Genomic DNA, 9,176 nt, shown 5'->3' on the forward strand with positions numbered 1-9,176 from the left:
TCAGCATTTTATCCATTCATTCAACTAGTGTCCTCTGATCAATGAATGACAATGTACTTCACTCCATGCTTGCTAGGTATGGAAAAGTTATCTTATTTCATGAGGTCAATATAGTGGGTTGAATTTCTATATGAGCTAAATGATGTTGCTCTGTTCTATAACCCCAAGACGAATTCTTAAACTTGTAAATGTGTTATTTATTCCAAGAATGACAGGGAGAATGTGAACGGTTTACTGTTTTCCATCCTGATCACCCCAGTCCAAATAATGATAGCACAGTATTTGAACCAGGCAGCTTTCTTTACCATATAAATATTGTTCTCCCCTTTATAATCCTGACCTTAGAGACTTCACTTATGTTAAGTGCCTAGGTTAAGCCTTGTTGCTCAGCCCCATCACCAAAACAAACCAAACCAAAGGAAGAAAAATATTTATTGAGCTTCAGCACGCCAAGCACCAAAGAAACCATGATACCTGACCTTAGAAAGCTTATAATTAAGTGAAGGAAATATACACTATTAACTATAACATAAACTGTTTAGTTAAAACAGTGTTTCCCAAAGATGTAGTATAATTACCACCAATGGGTAGAAAAGGTACTACCAATGGCTGACAATTTTTTTGGAAAGCTTTTTTTTTTTTAAGATTTTAATTTTTAAATTTATTTTTGGCTGCATTGGGTCTTCGTTGCTGCACGTGGGCTTTCTCTAGTTGTGGCGAGCGGGGGCTACTCTTCGTTGCGGTGCGCGGGCTTCTCCTTGTAGTGGTTTCTCTTGTTGCGGAGCACGGGCTCTAGGCGTGTGGGCTTCAGTAGCTGTGGCACGCGGGGTCAGTAGTTGTGGCACGCTGGCTTAGCTGTTCCGCGGCATGTGGGATCTTCCCGGATGAGGGACCGAACCGATGTCCCCTGCACTGGCAGGCGGATTCTTATCCACTGTGCCACCAGGGAAGTCCCTGACAATTTTTTATTGTCACGGTTATTGTTACAGTTTTAGTGTGTATCACAAAAAGTGTAACTAATCCATTAAACCTGTGATTTCAAAATTTTTACCGCTTAGGATGACACTAAAGTAAGTGGCATGATACACTTTAACATCTTCGGCAGACCTCGCGACTCACATGGTCACACCCTGAATGTTTGAACAATTGTATGTCTTACCTGTTCAGAAGTGTGATGGTTCAGATGATATGAAACACGGGTGTGTGTGTGTCTGTGCGTACTGCTGGTTTCTTTTCACTAAAACACTGAAATCTCGAACAAGGTACAGCTGAAGTTTGGGAAGCTCCAATCTAAAAAGCATTAATTTAAGCTTCTGCAAGCAACACTGCAGGTGCTTTCCCAGGTCAGGACCTGTGAGCCTGGGATGGCTGTACTGGGACAGTTCCAAGTGAAAAAGAGTGACACGGTCCTCAAAGCAGGTTGCCTCTACCCGGGGAACCACGGGACCCGCCCCTTTCCCAGGCTCTGGACTTGACTCGTTTTCCATCTTTCCCCAGCTCCCAGAGTCTGGATGTATGAAGGGGTGAGGACAATCCCTTTCTTCCCCTTCAACCAGAGTTGCACCCTGATCCGGAGCGTGGAGTCCAAGCCGCTCTCCCTGCTCCTTCCCAAACTGAGCTCTTCTCCTGTTTGCAGATTCCCCTAAATAGATTCAGTCCTCCGCCCCCTTTTTTCCACCTGTGCTGGATGTGGAAGCAGACAGGAAGATGGTCGGAGATGGTCTCCTAGTGGAATAACTAAGACTCGTATATGCCAAACGCAAATGCAGTGTGGAAGGGGTGAAGTACAGCAAGAGACGGATAGAATGCAACGGGAGTGGAGAAAAAACTACTCGTGAATAGGTGGCTGTAGACAAAGTGCTCGGGAAATATTTTCACATGCAAGTCCAGAAAACAGCTTGTTAGTACGTATCAAGAGACTTAAAAATGACCCAGTAACCCCACTTCTAGAATCAGCCTAATAATCAGACACATGTTCAGAGGTGTGAGGATGTTCACTGAAATATTATTCATAACAAAAATGGAGTGTCCAACATTGAAGGAATGGTTACGTAAATTTTGGTACATCTGTGAATGAGAACATGGAATATTTTTTTTCAATGTTTAGGAAGACGATTTAAAGGAATACCAAAATTCTAATTATATCTTAATTCAAAAAAGTAATAAATACAGAATGTTTATACAGAAGTATATAAACATTTATCCCAATTTCCTTTAAAAATCATATAAAGTACATACGTGCAGGAAAACTATTCACAAGAAACACGCCAAAATGTTAACACTGGTTATTTCTGGATTATAAATACTTATCTTCCTCTCTTACTTTTATTATATTTTTACTTTTTATTTCCTCTACACGTTTTCTACCAACCCGTATATTATATTTAGAAGAGAAAAAAACCTGCAGTTTAAAAAAGAAAATCAAAGAAGCAGATGTGCCTATACGCAAATGAGAAGATTTGTGACCATGAGCCATAGCGGATATATATACACTTATGTATTAATTCCCCGTCTCTGATTACCACAGAAATAAACAGCTGACTAATCTTTTAGGTAAGTAGGCTTCTCCTTTTAAGGGGTTGTCCCACTTTTTAAAAGTTTCACGTAGTATCGCAACTCTTGTTTTTCACATCTGAGAGTGCTCCAAGAACAGACTTCAGAAATGTAAAATCCAGGCACAAGCCTGCAGACCACTGAGCCCCTTCAGAGGGATACTATCAGACACGAGTTGGAGAGTGGGGGGCTGCATCCCTAACCGAGTTACATTCTATACCCGACGATTCTAATAACATGTCCAGCTATCACCCCCAGAAAAATGTAAAAATCACTTGTATTAAATAGAGAGATACAGAGGTGACAGCTAGACAGACAGACCGATGACAGAAAGATCTGGGAAGCCTTCTTGGAGGAGGTGGCCACTGGGTGACCTCGGAAGCACAAACAGGACCCTGCCTGAGCAGCAGAGGACATTCTAGTGGTGAGGACAGTGTGAACAAAGGCAGAAAATCATGGGGCATATTTGGGGAAGGATGAGTAACCCAGTTCGTCTAGACTACATGGTAAATGAAGGAGACACAGCGAGAAATATGATTATCAAGGTAGGTTGGAACTAGATCATGATGGACCTTGAAGGCCGTGTCACCCTCCTCTGGGACGAAGTGACCAATGACTCTGGTGATGGATGTTCTGTGCTTTGCGGAATCACCTGGGCTCTCAGATGGAGGTCCCGGAAAGAGGTGGGAAAGGAATGAAAAACGTGGCTGTGTCTCCCAAGACCTAACCCCCTCCCAGAGCTGGGCTTAGAAATGGGACCTGGAGGGGCCAACCTAGCCGACCGAAGGCCTTCAGAAGAAAACTGAGGTCCAGAGATGCGTGATGTTTAATTGGGCCTTAGAATCCTCACAAGTGACCTGTCCAAATCAGCCACCACGCTGGGCCGCATATCTAGACAGCAGACAGACTCCTCGGTAAACACTGCATCTGTTGACTAACCCACATACGTGGGCGAGTATTTACTGAGGAGTTTGCCAGGCAGTTTGCCAGGCACAGTGAAAGGGTCTTTCGAATACTAGAAGCAAATAATCCCCCCCCCACCCACCCCGTGGCCACGACTCCGCCTTTAACAGAGGAGAAACTGAGAGAAACTGAAGCTCAGGGAGGCCACGCGCAGCGTCAGGGCAGGAGCGTGACAGGGCAGGACCCAAATCTAGGCTTGCTTTTTGCTCTGCTCTGGCTCAGTGGTTTTTCAGATGTGGTCCTGGTGCAGCTGCTTCCCGCCCCTTGGGAGCTCGTTAGAAATGCAAATTCTCAGTCCCCGCTCCAGATCTGCAGGATCAGCAACCCTGGGCACCGGGCCCAGCAATCTGTATCTTAACACGTCCCTTGGTACTTCTGATGCACATAAAGTTTCAGAACCACTGCTGAGACATGGCTGATTGATGCTGAGACGGCGGGCAGTATGGAGGCGCCAAGACTGGCCCCGTTTCTCCCAGATAATGCTAGATCGGTAAGCCAAGGGGTAGCACTGGCACCAGACCTAGAGGAAGGCAGCCCACCCAGGGTCAGGCAGGGAAGGTGGCAAAGCAAGGGCCCAGGCTGGAGCAGATGCCAGGGAGGCGGGGCTGCCAGTCACTTTCCGAGAGTACAAAGGCTCTGAGCCTCACAAGTCCAAACCTCTCGTTTTGATGCAGGCACCCCACACTGTCACTGCTGCTACCTGCCTGCCACATACTTGTGGGGATTTACACCCACTCCGATGAGAGATGGTTTGGGGTTACTGCAGCCTGGGAAACGGGTATTTTAGAGAGGCCCACCCCACTAGGGAGATGAAGCATGATGAAAGGCACCGGTGAAGATGGACGTCTCTCTCCCGTCACCCAGCCCTGCACCTACGCAAGGAGGGCAACTCCGGGCCAGGGTGGGACTTTCCCACGGGGCACCCCGCACGGCCGCCCGGGTCGGGGGGGGCTCACTTTCTCTTGGGGTGGAGAAAAAAAGGCACAGGGCCTTGGGGACAGGAGGAGGGAGGGCAGGGGCAGTTCTCAAACACCAGCCGGGTGGGGTCATGCAATCCGGCGCGTCACTACAAAAGGGCTGCGGTGTCCTGGACGGCCAGCCTCTGAGCTGGGAGCTCGCCAGGCCCCAGCCAGGAAAATGGGAAACCCCAGGGCCTCTCCGAGGTGACCTCCCTGCTTCCATGGCCCCCATCCAGGAACCGGGGCAGTTCACCCCCGGGTGTGAGGCTCAGGCTTCGGTCTTTGCTTTGTGTGCTTGCCTCAAGCCAGGGGAACACGTTTTCAGTCCTGATCTGTACACAGCCGGGATGCTCTCCTTCACACAGCCGGGACCTTTCCCCTTCAGCTGCAGTTTCCTAGAAATGTGGCCGCCCAGTGTTATGATTCAAACAGCGCTCAGTCCCTACGGATAGCAGGGCAGGGCGGGGCTGGCAGTGCTCGACCTTCAGTGCCACGCCCTGTCTCTGCCTCTGCCTTCCTGGTTTTCCCAGCAACCTACTTGATTTAATGCTCATCCACACCCCCTGCTGTGAGCGGCCTTCGGGAGGGGGAGGGGTGGGGAAACAGGAGATCTTGCCAAACCCGTGATTGCTCTGGTTGCCATAGCAGCCTCTGTGAGCCGGACAGACAGCCAGGGCCTTCCCGGCCCCAGGCGGCTTCCAGGCCTCCCGTCTCCAGCAGCCTAGCGGGTGTGCGGGGAGCTGGAAGAGGAGGCGGGCGGGGGAGGAGGAGAGCAAGGGGTAGACAAGCTTCTGTTCAGCGCAGCGTCCACTGGTGTCCCCAGACCCCAAGAGTTCAGGATCGCCTGTACTGTCCCGACATGCATTTCCCAGTAACAGCAGCGCGCAGGGGGCTGTCACTGTGCAAGACGGGTGGGGGGATAAAGACGCAGACCTACTAGAGCATGGACTTGAGGACTCGGGGAGGGGGAAGGGGAAGCTGGGACAAAGTGTGAGAGTGGCGCGGACATATATACACCACCGATCGTAAAATAGCTAGCTAGTGGGAAGCAGCCGCACAGCACAGGGAGATCAGCTCGGTGGTTTGCGACCATCTAGAGGGGTGGGGTAGGGAGGGTGGGAGGGAGACGCAAGAGGGAGGGGATATGGGGATATATGTATATGTACAGCTGATTCATTTTGTTATAAAGCAGAAACTAACACACCATTGTAAAGCAATTATACTCCAAAAAAGATGTGGAAAAAAAAAAGACGGGGGCGGGGACAGAGAGGCTGAGGGACAGAGAGACAGGGACAGAGGGGAGCGCTGTTATTTTGTTTTCCATTCTCCATGGAACCTGCAGTATTTTTTCCTCCACCCATAAGAAGTCAGCATCCTCCCCCACCACCCTGATGTGACCTACTTATCTACACCCTTTAAAGGGAGGGACCCTGGAAGGCCTCGCAGTCCAGGGCAGTTCTCAGTTTCAAAGAGACGAGCTCTTTAATAAGGGAAATCCAGAAGCTGTAAGATCGGGGGGCAAGGTGGTAGGGAGGTCAGGCAAGGCTGGGAAGAAGGGGGATAGAGGTGGGTGGCACTGGAGGACAGTGCTCAGCGGTGGCCGCTGGCCATCAGGCCCGAGTCATGCCGTGACTAAGGGGAAGAGGTGTGGAGCGGGAACAGCAGATAGCGACTGCTGGAGAGAGTGCACAAACACAGGGAAAATCAAACGAAATGCCAGCTCGCGCAGCTTCCCCACTGTCTGCCCCTAATCCACTGAGCTGAGGTATCTCATCTCTGAGCCCCAGTTTCCTCATCTGCAAAATGGGGATAAGAATTTCTACCTCAAAAGACTGATGAAAAGATTAAATTATTTACCCCATCCTCTGTTCCCTCCTAAAGAAAACTCGACTACGTCTCAGAACAATGGCACCCATAGAATAAAAGCCACTACTTCTAAGCACTACCTATTCTGCAGGAGACGCTGTAAACGTAGTTTATCTCACTTAATTCTGCGAGGAATGTAATATGCCCGAAAAGGAATCCAAGGCTCAGAGGAGTTAAATCATTTATGCAAAGTCACGCAGCTAGAAGCAGAGCTGAGGTTCACATTCATGGCTGTCCGCTCAAGGCATGCGCTCTTAAACACCTCCCCTGGACTGTAGCATCACTGGCCTTAATCAGAAAGGATTTGGCAAAACCTGTGTCCCCAAATCTTGAGTAAATTTAGAATGCTGAGTCAGATTGGGGTTGAAGGAATCAAAAAATAACTGGGCTGTATAATGCTATCGTTTTGTCCTCTTGGCACTCAGCAGAAGCTGTCCTGCAGTCTGGAGGCTGTAAACGGCTATCTGGTCTTGAGCTGCTGGGCCTCCAGCCTGGCCCCCCTCCAAGCCATTCTCCTCACTGTAGCCACAGAGAACATTTTCCTGCTCCCAGGATTGGTTCCCAGTTGCCCTCAGGATTACATCCAGACCCAATGTGGCCAGGGCCTCTCCTATCCTTAGTAGACCTTAGGCCTGAGAGGCAGGCCCTACCCCATTTTTTATAAGATATACTAAAATACACCCATATCGTTCACTAAATATGAATTTTTTCATGTATAAAAATTTGAAAGGACTTTTAATAATTTGAACGTTGAAACGATTAATTTAAATATTCAGTTTTCATACGTAGGTGCCAATGCATTTTTTTTTCAGGCCTCAAATATTTGGGGCCTTTGGAAAGCTCATAAGCACTATGCACATGGTGCCCTAATAGGTGAAACAGCCCTCTGGGTAGCCCGGGGCCACCTCCCCTGCATCCCTTTTGTAAATATTGTTTACTCTGCCTAGAATTTTGTTTCTCCTTCTACAGCTGTAAGTACTCACACCATTCTCCCCTCCCTCACTGCCCTGCAGTTTATTTATTTGGACCTAAGGTCAAAGATACTTAACCTCTCAGTTTCCTTGTGTGTAAAATACGTTTTAATAAAACAGGAATAATAGCGATACCTACCTCATAGGATACGTTTTAGGAGGATAAGTTAATACATGAAGTATGACTCATGAACCATCACCTGGAAGCTTGTTAGAAATGCAGAATCTCAGCCCCGCCCCCCAGCTGGACGGAACCAGAACAAGAGCCCCCTGTGATTCAAAGGCACATTTAAGTGTGAGAGGCACGGCACTAAAGCACTTATGAAAATGCCTGTTACTTAATAAACACTCAATAAATGACAGCCGTGTTGACTACTATCGTCATGACTATTAAAGGTCAAGCTTTCATAGTTGTCTCCAGTTTCCCCTCTTGACTTACTTTTGACTTCCAAACTCTAGTTCAGTGGTTTTCAAACGGAGTTCCTGGGGAACACTGGCATCCTGGGCGCATCCCAGCTCAATGCTGAGGTTACAGTCAAGACGTGTTTGTTTCCTGCACTCAGGTAGCCTCCCTCCATCTGCAGGAGACAGAAGGAAAGAGGTGATTGCAGTAGGTGGTGTGACACCGGCTACCAAGAAAAGGATGCAGAGGGGCTTCAGAGGCAGCTGACCCCGGCTTGCTGGGTCAAGGAAAGTGTTATTTAAATCTCAGAGCTGAAAGACGAGCTGGTAACTCAGAATTCACCCCCAAAGTGTGGTTCCTATTTAAACTGTGGACTGACACTCCCACAGTGTGAGAGGGGCTGGAAAGGGCTTAAACTTTGCTCTAGGCAGCAAAGATCTACTAAGTAGGTCTAGATAGATTGGCCTTGCTGTTTGCTCCCCCAGGCAGACAAGGGAGCCATGGGGATCTGAGTCCGGACCCTACGTGGTGTCCTGGTACGAAGCCTAGTCACTTAAAAGAAATTCTGGCTACGTTGCCAACTGACCCTCAGTAGTTGTAGAACCGTTACGCTGGGCACCTTGGTTTCCTCATTTGCAGGACAAAAATGATATGCCCCTACAGGGTTCCTGTAAAAATTAAGTCAAAGGCAGGAGCTCCAGTCCCAGGAACACAGCAGGGCAGAGGCAAGGGTTCCCGGGTCCTGGGCTGTGCAGCAGCCTCTGGGCCCGCGTGGGTTGGACCTCTGACGCTACAAGCATTTCGTCCGATACGTACTTGCAAAGACCACCCCCCAGCCCGGGCTGCGGGGCTGAGCGGCCGAAACAGCCGGTCAGCGAGCAAGATGCGGGGCGGTAAGCTGGGGTCAGCCGGGGTCGCGAGTGGCTGGTTCTGGAGCGAAAAGAAGGCGCGCTGTTTCCTGGGCCAGGGCAGCCCCTAACGGATGCTCTGAGGGCCCCAGAACAGACTCGGCCCAGTGCAGCCGCTGGCAAGGGCCCCGTGGAAACGAGAACACTCTTTACAAACGAGAACACTCCTTACACGGAGGATACCACGTCCTCTACAGGGCGTCCACTGCATCTGGCCTCTTCCGCCCCACGCGCCACGAGAGGCCGGCCCGCGCAGAGCCAGGAGGCCGCGCGCCGGGCCGCCTTCGATTGGCCGCAAGGAGGCCGGGCAGCCGCCAATTGGCTGAGAGGCCTGGCCGTCGCCGATTGGCTGAGAGGAAGCCGGGCCACCTCCGATTGGCTGCGAGGAGACCCGTTGGACCACTCCGCGGGCCCGGCCCAGCGAAAGCGGGGTCAGCTGACTGGGTTGAGCCCGCGGAGAGGAAGCCGAGGTCTGGCGCTGGGCGGGGGGAGGGTTTGGCCTTGAGCTTTTGTTACGTGGCTGTATTCCTTCCTTCCCCAGCAGAAGGCCGAG

At 50.0% G+C, this 9,176-nt stretch overlaps 1 long non-coding RNA gene across 1 annotated transcript in view; it reads right to left on the reverse strand.

Moving 5' to 3' along the window:
• LOC102990571 (uncharacterized) overlaps positions 1–8,897 on the reverse strand; it is a 52,624-nt gene extending 43,727 nt beyond the window's left edge. The window contains exons 1-2 of the long non-coding RNA XR_448389.4: positions 8,796–8,897; positions 7,752–7,890 (exon numbers count right to left, since the gene is read on the reverse strand). This is a non-coding gene — a long non-coding RNA (uncharacterized lncRNA). The remainder of the gene's footprint in view (positions 1–7,751; positions 7,891–8,795) is intronic.
• Positions 8,898–9,176: the final 279 nt, after the last annotated feature.

Source organism: Physeter macrocephalus, chromosome 6 (assembly GCF_002837175.3).
Source record: "Physeter macrocephalus isolate SW-GA chromosome 6, ASM283717v5, whole genome shotgun sequence".
NCBI lineage: Eukaryota > Metazoa > Chordata > Mammalia > Artiodactyla > Physeteridae > Physeter > Physeter macrocephalus.